Here is a 13,470-nt window from a genome sequence, read left to right on the forward strand (position 1 = left end):
CTGTGCTACTACTACTACACCATGTGACGCTGCACTGTGCTACTACTACTACACCACATGACGCTGCACTGTGCTACTACTACTACACCATGTGACGCTGCACTGTGCTACTACTACTACACCATGTGACGCTGCACTGTGCTACTACTACTACACCATGTGACGCTGCACTGTGCTACTACTACTACACCATGTGACGCTGCACTGTGCTACTACTACTACACCATGTGACACTGCACTGTGCTACTACTACTACACCATGTGACGCTGCACTGTGCTACTACTACTACACCATGTGACGCTGCACTGTGCTACTACTACTACACCATGTGACGCTGCACTGTGCTACTACTACTACACCATGTGACGCTGCACTGTGCTACTACTACTACACCATGTGACGCTGCACTGTGCTACTACTACTACACCATGTGACGCTGCACTGTGCTACTACTACTACACCATGTGACGCTGCACTGTGCTACTACTACTACACCATGTGACGCTGCACTGTGCTACTACTACTACACCATGTGACGCTGCACTGTGCTACTACTACTACACCATGTGACACTGCACTGTGCTACTACTACTACAGTATGTGACGCTGCACTGTGCTACTACTACTACACCATGTGACGCTGCACTGTGCTACTACTACTACACCATGTGACGCTGCACTGTGCTACTACTACTACACCATGTGACGCTGCACTGTGCTACTACTACTACACCATGTGACACTGCACTGTGCTACTACTACTACACCATGTGACGCTGCACTGTGCTACTACTACTACACCATGTGACGCTGCACTGTGCTACTACTACTACACCATGTGACACTGCACTGTGCTACTACTACTACACAATGTGACGCTGCACTGTGCTACTACTACTACACCACGTGACGCTGCACTGTGCTACTACTACTACACCATGTGACACTGCACTGTGCTACTACTACTACACCATGTGACGCTGCACTGTGCTACTACTACTACACCATGTGACGCTGCACTGTACTACTACTACTACACCATGTGACGCTGCACTGTGCTACTACTACTACACCATGTGACACTGCACTGTGCTACTACTACTACACCATGTGACGCTGCACTGTGCTACTACTACTACACCATGTGACGCTGCACTGTGCTACTACTACTACACCATGTGACGCTGCACTGTGCTACTACTACTACACCATGTGACGCTGCACTGTGCTACTACTACTACACCATGTGACACTGCACTGTGCTACTACTACTACACCATGTGACACTGCACTGTGCTACTACTACTACACCATGTGACGCTGCACTGTGTTACTACTACTACACCATGTGACACTGCACTGTGCTACTACTACTACACCATGTGACGCTGCACTGTGCTACTACTACTACACCATGTGACACTGCACTGTGCTACTACTACTACACCATGTGACGCTGCACTGTGCTACTACTACTACACCATGTGACGCTGCACTGTGCTACTACTACTACACCATGTGACACTGCACTGTGCTACTACTACTACACCATGTGACGCTGCACTGTGCTACTACTACTACACCATGTGACACTGCACTGTGCTACTACTACTACACCATGTGACACTGCACTGTGCTACTACTACTACACCATGTGACGCTGCACTGTGCTACTACTACTACACCATGTGACGCTGCACTGTGCTACTACTACTACACCATGTGACACTGCACTGTGCTACTACTACTACACCATGTGACGCTGCACTGTGCTACTACTACTACACCATGTGACACTGCACTGTGCTACTACTACTACACCATGTGACGCTGCACTGTGCTACTACTACTACACCATGTGACGCTGCACTGTGCTACTACACCATGTGACGCTGCACTGTGCTACTACTACTACACCATGTGACACTGCACTGTGCTACTACTACTACACCATGTGACGCTGCACTGTGCTACTACTACTACACCATGTGACGCTGCACTGTGCTACTACTACTACACCATGTGACGCTGCACTGTGCTACTACTACTACACCATGTGACACTGCACTGTGCTACTACTACTACACCATGTGACACTGCGCTGTGCTACTACTACTACACCATGTGACACTGCACTGTGCTACTACTACTACACCATGTGACGCTGCACTGTGCTACTACACCATGTGACGCTGCACTGTGCTACTACTACTACACCATGTGACACTGCACTGTGCTACTACTACTACACCATGTGACGCTGCACTGTGCTACTACACCATGTGACGCTGCACTGTGCTACTACTACTACACCATGTGACACTGCACTGTGCTACTACTACTACACCATGTGACGCTGCACTGTGCTACTACTACTACACCATGTGACGCTGCACTGTGCTACTGCTACTACACCATGTGACACTGCACTGTGCTACTACTACTACACCATGTGACGCTGCACTGTGCTACTACACCATGTGACGCTGCACTGTGCTACTACTACTACACCATGTGACACTGCACTGTGCTACTACTACTACACCATGTGACGCTGCACTGTGCTACTACTACTACACCATGTGACACTGCACTGTGCTACTACTACTACACCATGTGACGCTGCACTGTGCTACTACTACTACACCATGTGACGCTGCACTGTGCTACTACTACTACACCACGTGACGCTGCACTGTGCTACTACACCATGTGACGCTGCACTGTGCTACTACTACTACACCATGTGACGCTGCACTGTGCTACTACTACTACACCATGTGACGCTGCACTGTGCTACTACTACTACACCATGTGACGCTGCACTGTGCTACTACTACTACACCATGTGACGCTGCACTGTGCTACTACTACTACACCATGTGACGCTGCACTGTGCTACTACTACTACACCATGTGACGCTGCACTGTGCTACTACTACTACACCATGTGACACTGCACTGTGCTACTACTACTACACCATGTGACACTGCACTGTGCTACTACTACTACACCATGTGACGCTGCACTGTGCTACTACTACTACACCATGTGACACTGCACTGTGCTACTACTACTACACCATGTGACACTGCACTGTGCTACTACACCATGTGACGCTGCACTGTGCTACTACTACTACACCATGTGACACTGCACTGTGCTACTACTACTACACCATGTGACGCTGCACTGTGCTACTACTACTACACCATGTGACACTGCACTGTGCTACTACTACTACACCATGTGACGCTGCACTGTGCTACTACTACTACACCATGTGACGCTGCACTGTGCTACTACTACTACACCACGTGACGCTGCACTGTGCTACTACACCATGTGACGCTGCACTGTGCTACTACTACTACACCATGTGACGCTGCACTGTGCTACTACTACTACACCATGTGACGCTGCACTGTGCTACTACTACTACACCATGTGACGCTGCACTGTGCTACTACTACTACACCATGTGACACTGCACTGTGCTACTACTACTACACAATGTGACGCTGCACTGTGCTACTACTACTACACCATGTGACGCTGCACTGTGCTACTACTACTACACCATGTGACGCTGCACTGTGCTACTACACCATGTGACGCTGCACTGTGCTACTACTACTACACCATGTGACGCTGCACTGTGCTACTACTACTACACCATGTGACGCTGCACTGTGCTACTACTACTACACCATGTGACGCTGCACTGTGCTACTACTACTACACCACGTGACGCTGCACTGTGCTACTACTACTACACCATGTGACGCTGCACTGTGCTACTACTACTACACCATGTGATGCTGCACTGTGCTACTACTACTACACCATGTGACGCTGCACTGTGCTACTACTACTACACCATGTGACGCTGCACTGTGCTACTACTACTACACCATGTGACACTGCACTGTGCTACTACTACTACACCATGTGACGCTGCACTGTGCTACTACTACTACACCATGTGACACTGCACTGTGCTACTACTACTACACCATGTGACGCTGCACTGTGCTACTACTACTACACCATGTGACGCTGCACTGTGCTACTACTACTACACCATGTGACGCTGCACTGTGCTACTACACTATGTGACGCTGCACTGTGCTACTACTACTACACCATGTGACGCTGCACTGTGCTACTACACCATGTGACGCTGCACTGTGCTACTACTACTACACCATGTGACACTGCACTGTGCTACTACACCACGTGACACTGCACTGTGCTACTACTACTACACCATGTGACGCTGCACTGTGCTACTACTACTACACCACGTGACGCTGCACTGTGCTACTACTACTACACCATGTGACGCTGCACTGTGCTACTACTACTACACCATGTGACACTGCACTGTGCTACTACTACTACACCATGTGACGCTGCACTGTGCTACTACACCATGTGACGCTGCACTGTGCTACTACTACTACACCATGTGACACTGCACTGTGCTACTACTACTACACTATGTGACGCTGCACTGTGCTACTACTACTACACCATGTGACGCTGCACTGTGCTACTACTACTACACCATGTGACGCTGCACTGTGCTACTACTACTACACCATGTGATGCTGCACTGTGCTACTACTACTACACCATGTGACGCTGCACTGTGCTACTGCTACTACACCATGTGACGCTGCACTGTGCTACTACTACTACACCATGTGACGCTGCACTGTGCTACTACTACTACACCATGTGACGCTGCACTGTGCTACTACTACTACACCATGTGACGCTGCACTGTGCTACTACACCATGTGACGCTGCACTGTGCTACTACTACTACACCATGTGACGCTGCACTGTGCTACTACTACTACACCATGTGACGCTGCACTGTGCTACTACTACTACACCATGTGACACTGCACTGTGCTACTACTACTACACCATGTGACGCTGCACTGTGCTACTGCTACTACACCATGTGACGCTGCACTGTGCTACTACTACTACACCATGTGACGCTGCACTGTGCTACTACTACTACACCATGTGACGCTGCACTGTGCTACTACTACTACACCATGTGACACTGCACTGTGCTACTACTACTACACCATGTGACACTGCACTGTGCTACTGCTACTACACCATGTGACGCTGCACTGTGCTACTGCTACTACACCATGTGACGCTGCACTGTGCTACTACTACTACACCATGTGACGCTGCACTGTGCTACTACTACTACACCATGTGACGCTGCACTGTGCTACTACTACTACACCATGTGACGCTGCACTGTGCTACTACACCATGTGACGCTGCACTGTGCTACTACTACTACACCATGTGACGCTGCACTGTGCTACTACTACTACACCACGTGACGCTGCACTGTGCTACTACTACTACACCATGTGACACTGCACTGTGCTACTACTACTACACCATGTGACACTGCACTGTGCTACTACTACTACACCATGTGACGCTGCACTGTGCTACTACTACTACACCATGTGACGCTGCACTGTGCTACTACTACTACACCATGTGACGCTGCACTGTGCTACTACTACTACACCATGTGACGCTGCACTGTGCTACTGCTACTACACCATGTGACGCTGCACTGTGCTACTACTACTACACCATGTGACGCTGCACTGTGCTACTACTACTACACCATGTGACGCTGCACTGTGCTACTACTACTACACCATGTGACGCTGCACTGTGCTACTACTACTACACCATGTGACGCTGCACTGTGCTACTACTACTACACCATGTGACACTGCACTGTGCTACTACTACTACACCATGTGACACTGCACTGTGCTACTACTACTACACCATGTGACGCTGCACTGTGCTACTACACCATGTGACGCTGCACTGTGCTACTACTACTACACCATGTGACGCTGCACTGTGCTACTACTACTACACCATGTGACGCTGCACTGTGCTACTACTACTACACCATGTGACACTGCACTGTGCTACTGCTACTACACCATGTGACGCTGCACTGTGCTACTGCTACTACACCATGTGACGCTGCACTGTGCTACTACACCATGTGACGCTGCACTGTGCTACTACACCGTGTGACGCTGCACTGTGCTACTACTACTACACCACGTGACGCTGCACTGTGCTACTACTACTACACCATGTGACACTGCACTGTGCTACTACTACTACACCATGTGACGCTGCACTGTGCTACTACTACTACACAATGTGACGCTGCACTGTGCTACTGCTACTACACCATGTGACGCTGCACTGTGCTACTACTACTACACCATGTGACGCTGCACTGTGCTACTACTACACCATGTGACACTGCACTGTGCTACTACTACTACACCATGTGACGCTGCACTGTGCTACTACTACTACACCACGTGACACTGCACTGTGCTACTACTACTACACCATGTGACACTGCACTGTGCTACTACTACTACACCATGTGACGCTGCACTGTGCTACTACTACTACACCATGTGACGCTGCACTGTGCTACTACTACTACACAATGTGACACTGCACTGTGCTACTACTACTACACCATGTGACGCTGCACTGTGCTACTACTACTACACCATGTGACGCTGCACTGTGCTACTACTACTACACCATGTGACACTGCACTGTGCTACTACTACTACACCATGTGACACTGCACTGTGCTACTACTACTACACCATGTGACGCTGCACTGTGCTACTACTACTACACCATGTGACGCTGCACTGTGCTACTACTACTACACCATGTGACACTGCACTGTGCTACTACTACTACACCATGTGACGCTGCACTGTGCTACTACTACTACACCACGTGACACTGCACTGTGCTACTACTATTACACCATGTGACACTGCACTGTGCTACTACTACTACACCATGTGACGCTGCACTGTGCTACTACTACTACACCGTGTGACGCTGCACTGTGCTACTACTACTACACCATGTGACGCTGCACTGTGCTACTACTACTACACCATGTGACGCTGTACTGTGCTACTACACCATGTGACGCTGCACTGTGCTACTACTACTACACCATGTGACACTGCACTGTGCTACTACTACTACACCATGTGACGCTGCACTGTGCTACTGCTACTACACCATGTGACGCTGCACTGTGCTACTACTACTACACCATGTGACGCTGCACTGTGCTACTACACCATGTGACGCTGCACTGTGCTACTACTACTACACCATGTGACGCTGCACTGTGCTACTACTACTACACCATGTGACGCTGCACTGTGCTACTACACCATGTGACGCTGCACTGTGCTACTACACCATGTGACGCTGCACTGTGCTACTGCTACTACACCATGTGACGCTGCACTGTGCTACTACTACTACACCATGTGACGCTGCACTGTGCTACTACTACTACACCATGTGACGCTGCACTGTGCTACTACTACTACACCATGTGACGCTGCACTGTGCTACTACACCATGTGACACTGCACTGTGCTACTACACCATGTGACGCTGCACTGTGCTACTACTACTACACCATGTGACGCTGCACTGTGCTACTACTACTACACCATGTGACACTGCACTGTGCTACTACTACTACACCATGTGACGCTGCACTGTGCTACTACTACTACACCATATGACGCTGCACTGTGCTACTACTACTACACCATGTGACACTGCACTGTGCTACTACTACTACACCATGTGACGCTGCACTGTGCTACTACTACTACACCATGTGACGCTGCACTGTGCTACTACTACTACACCATGTGACGCTGCACTGTGCTACTACTACTACACCATGTGACGCTGCACTGTGCTACTACTACTACACCATGTGACACTGCACTGTGCTACTACTACTACACCATGTGACGCTGCACTGTGCTACTACTACTACACCATGTGACGCTGCACTGTGCTACTACTACTACACCATATGACGCTGCACTGTGCTACTACTACTACACCATGTGACACTGCACTGTGCTACTACTACTACACCATGTGACACTGCACTGTGCTACTACTACTACACCATGTGACGCTGCACTGTGCTACTACTACTACACCATGTGACGCTGCACTGTGCTACTACTACTACACCATGTGACACTGCACTGTGCTACTACTACTACACCATGTGACGCTGCACTGTGCTACTACTACTACACCATGTGACGCTGCACTGTGCTACTACTACTACACCATGTGACACTGCACTGTGCTACTACTACTACACCATGTGACGCTGCACTGTGCTACTACTACTACACCATATGACGCTGCACTGTGCTACTACTACTACACCATGTGACGCTGCACTGTGCTACTACACCATGTGACACTGCACTGTGCTACTACACCATGTGACGCTGCACTGTGCTACTACTACTACACCATGTGACGCTGCACTGTGCTACTACTACTACACCATGTGACGCTGCACTGTGCTACTACTACTACACCATGTGACGCTGCACTGTGCTACTACTACTACACCATGTGACACTGCACTGTGCTACTACTACTACACCATGTGACACTGCACTGTGCTACTACTACTACACCATGTGACGCTGCACTGTGCTACTACTACTACACCATATGACGCTGCACTGTGCTACTACACCATGTGACACTGCACTGTGCTACTACTACTACACCATGTGACACTGCACTGTGCTACTACTACTACACCATGTGACGCTGCACTGTGCTACTACTACTACACCATATGACGCTGCACTGTGCTACTACTACTACACCATGTGACGCTGCACTGTGCTACTACTACTACACCATGTGACGCTGCACTGTGCTACTACTACTACACCATGTGACGCTGCACTGTGCTACTACTACTACACCATGTGACACTGCACTGTGCTACTACTACTACACCATGTGACGCTGCACTGTGCTACTACTACTACACCATATGACGCTGCACTGTGCTACTACTACTACACCATGTGACACTGCACTGTGCTACTACTACTACACCATGTGACGCTGCACTGTGCTACTACTACTACACCATATGACGCTGCACTGTGCTACTACTACTACACCATGTGACGCTGCACTGTGCTACTACTACTACACCATGTGACACTGCACTGTGCTACTACTACTACACCATGTGACGCTGCACTGTGCTACTACTACTACACCACGTGACACTGCACTGTGCTACTACTACTACACCATGTGACGCTGCACTGTGCTACTACTACTACACCATGTGACGCTGCACTGTGCTACTGCTACTACACCATGTGACGCTGCACTGTGCTACTACTACTACACCATGTGACGCTGCACTGTGCTACTACTACTACACCACGTGATGCTGCACTGTGCTACTACTACTACACCATGTGATGCTGCACTGTGCTACTACTACTACACCATGTGACGCTGCACTGTGCTACTACACCATGTGACGCTGCACTGTGCTACTACTACTACACCATGTGACACTGCACTGTACTACTACACCATGTGACGCTGCACTGTGCTACTACACCATGTGATGCTGCACTGTGCTACTACTACTACACCACGTGACGCTGCACTGTGCTACTACTACTACACCATGTGACGCTGCACTGTGCTACTACACCATGTGATGCTGCACTGTGCTACTACTACTACACCACGTGACGCTGCACTGTGCTACTACTACTACACCATGTGACACTGCACTGTGCTACTGCTACTACACCATGTGACGCTGCACTGTGCTACTACACCATGTGACACTGCACTGTGCTACTGCTACTACACCATGTGACACTGCACTGTGCTACTACTACTACACCATGTGACACTGCACTGTGCTACTACTACTACACCATGTGACGCTGCACTGTGCTACTACTACTACACCATGTGACACTGCACTGTGCTACTACTACTACACCATGTGACGCTGCACTGTGCTACTACTACTACACCATGTGACGCTGCACTGTGCTACTACTACTACACCATGTGACGCTGCACTGTGCTACTACTACTACACCATGTGACGCTGCACTGTGCTACTACTACTACACCATGTGACGCTGCACTGTGCTACTACTACTACACCATGTGACGCTGCACTGTGCTACTACTACTACACCATGTGACGCTGCACTGTGCTACTACTACTACACCATGTGACGCTGCACTGTGCTACTACACCATGTGACGCTGCACTGTGCTACTGCTACTACACCATGTGACGCTGCACTGTGCTACTACACCGTGTGACGCTGCACTGTGCTACTACTACTACACCATGTGACACTGCACTGTGCTACTGCTACTACACCATGTGACGCTGCACTGTGCTACTACACCATGTGACGCTGCACTGTGCTACTACACCGTGTGACACTGCACTGTGCTACTACTACTACACCATGTGACGCTGCACTGTGCTACTACTACTACTACACCATGTGACACTGCACTGTGCTACTACTACTACACCATGTGACACTGCACTGTGCTACTACTACTACACCATGTGACACTGCACTGTGCTACTACTACTACACCACGTGACGCTGCACTGTGCTACTACTACTACACCATGTGACACTGCACTGTGCTACTACTACTACACCATGTGACACTGCACTGTGCTACTACTACTACACCATGTGATGCTGCACTGTGCTACTACTACTACACCATGTGACGCTGCACTGTGCTACTACTACTACACCATGTGACGCTGCACTGTGCTACTGCTACTACACCATGTGACGCTGCACTGTGCTACTACTACTACACCATGTGACGCTGCACTGTGCTACTACTACTACACCATATGACGCTGCACTGTGCTACTACTACTACACCATGTGACACTGCACTGTGCTACTACTACTACACCATGTGACGCTGCACTGTGCTACTACTACTACACCATATGACGCTGCACTGTGCTACTACTACTACACCATGTGACGCTGCACTGTGCTACTACTACTACACCATGTGACACTGCACTGTGCTACTACTACTACACCATGTGACGCTGCACTGTGCTACTACTACTACACCACGTGACACTGCACTGTGCTACTACTACTACACCATGTGACGCTGCACTGTGCTACTACTACTACACCATGTGACGCTGCACTGTGCTACTGCTACTACACCATGTGACGCTGCACTGTGCTACTACTACTACACCATGTGACGCTGCACTGTGCTACTACTACTACACCACGTGATGCTGCACTGTGCTACTACTACTACACCATGTGATGCTGCACTGTGCTACTACTACTACACCATGTGACGCTGCACTGTGCTACTACACCATGTGACGCTGCACTGTGCTACTACTACTACACCATGTGACACTGCACTGTACTACTACACCATGTGACGCTGCACTGTGCTACTACACCATGTGATGCTGCACTGTGCTACTACTACTACACCACGTGACGCTGCACTGTGCTACTACTACTACACCATGTGACACTGCACTGTACTACTACACCATGTGACGCTGCACTGTACTACTACACCATGTGATGCTGCACTGTGCTACTACTACTACACCACGTGACGCTGCACTGTGCTACTACTACTACACCATGTGACGCTGCACTGTGCTACTACACCATGTGATGCTGCACTGTGCTACTACTACTACACCACGTGACGCTGCACTGTGCTACTACTACTACACCATGTGACACTGCACTGTGCTACTGCTACTACACCATGTGACGCTGCACTGTGCTACTACACCATGTGACACTGCACTGTGCTACTGCTACTACACCATGTGACGCTGCACTGTGCTACTACTACTACACCATGTGACACTGCACTGTGCTACTACTACTACACCATGTGACGCTGCACTGTGCTACTACTACTACACCATGTGACACTGCACTGTGCTACTACTACTACACCATGTGACGCTGCACTGTGCTACTACTACTACACCATGTGACGCTGCACTGTGCTACTACTACTACACCATGTGACGCTGCACTGTGCTACTACTACTACACCATGTGACGCTGCACTGTGCTACTACTACTACACCATGTGACGCTGCACTGTGCTACTACTACTACACCATGTGACGCTGCACTGTGCTACTACTACTACACCATGTGACGCTGCACTGTGCTACTACTACTACACCATGTGACGCTGCACTGTGCTACTACACCATGTGACGCTGCACTGTGCTACTGCTACTACACCACGTGACACTGCACTGTGCTACTACTACTACACCATGTGACGCTGCACTGTGCTACTACTACTACACCATGTGATGCTGCACTGTGCTACTACTACTACACCATGTGACGCTGCACCGTGCTACTACTACTACACCATGTGACGCTGCACTGTGCTACTACTACTACACCATGTGACGCTGCACTGTGCTACTACACCATGTAACGCTGCACTGTGCTACTGCTACTACACCACGTGACACTGCACTGTGCTACTACACCATGTGACACTGCACTGTGCTACTACACCATGTGACGCTGCACTGTGCTACTACTACTACTACACCATGTGACACTGCACTGTGCTACTACTACTACACCATGTGACGCTGCACTGTGCTACTACTACTACACCATGTGACGCTGCACTGTGCTACTACTACTACACCATGTGACGCTGCACTGTGCTACTACTACTACACCATGTGACGCTGCACTGTGCTACTACTACTACACCATGTGACGCTGCACTGTGCTACTACTACTACACCACGTGACGCTGCACCGTGCTACTACTACTACACCATGTGACGCTGCACTGTGCTACTACACCATGTGACGCTGCACTGTGCTACTACTACTACACCATGTGACACTGCACTGTGCTACTGCTACTACACCACGTGACGCTGCACTGTGCTACTACTACTACACCATGTGACGCTGCACTGTGCTACTACTACTACACCATGTGACACTGCACTGTGCTACTACTACTACACCATGTGACACTGCACTGTGCTACTACTACTACACCATGTGACGCTGCACTGTGCTACTACTACTACACCATGTGACGCTGCACTGTGCTACTACACCATGTGACGCTGCACTGTGCTACTACTACTACACCATGTGACACTGCACTGTGCTACTACTACTACACCATGTGACACTGCACTGTGCTACTACTACTACACCATGTGACACTGCACTGTGCTACTACTACTACACCATGTGACACTGCACTGTGCTACTACTACTACACCATGTGACGCTGCACTGTGCTACTACACCATGTGACGCTGCACTGTGCTACTACACCGTATGACGCTGCACTGTGCTACTACTACTACACCATGTGACACTGCACTGTGCTACTGCTACTACACCATGTGACGCTGCACTGTGCTACTACACCATGTGACGCTGCACTG

At 49.7% G+C, this 13,470-nt stretch overlaps 1 protein-coding gene across 3 annotated transcripts in view; it reads right to left on the bottom strand.

Annotated features, from left to right (window-relative positions):
- The window catches only part of LOC116957197 (programmed cell death protein 10-like), a 34,002-nt gene that overhangs the window by 9,636 nt on the left and 10,896 nt on the right, over positions 1-13,470 (bottom strand). The gene's annotated exons all lie outside the window — the stretch shown is intronic.

This window comes from Petromyzon marinus, chromosome 70 (assembly GCF_048934315.1).
Source record: "Petromyzon marinus isolate PM22_M1 ecotype Great Lakes invasive population chromosome 70, UKy_Petmar_22M1.pri1.0, whole genome shotgun sequence".
In the NCBI taxonomy this organism is placed as follows: domain Eukaryota; kingdom Metazoa; phylum Chordata; class Hyperoartia; order Petromyzontiformes; family Petromyzontidae; genus Petromyzon; species Petromyzon marinus.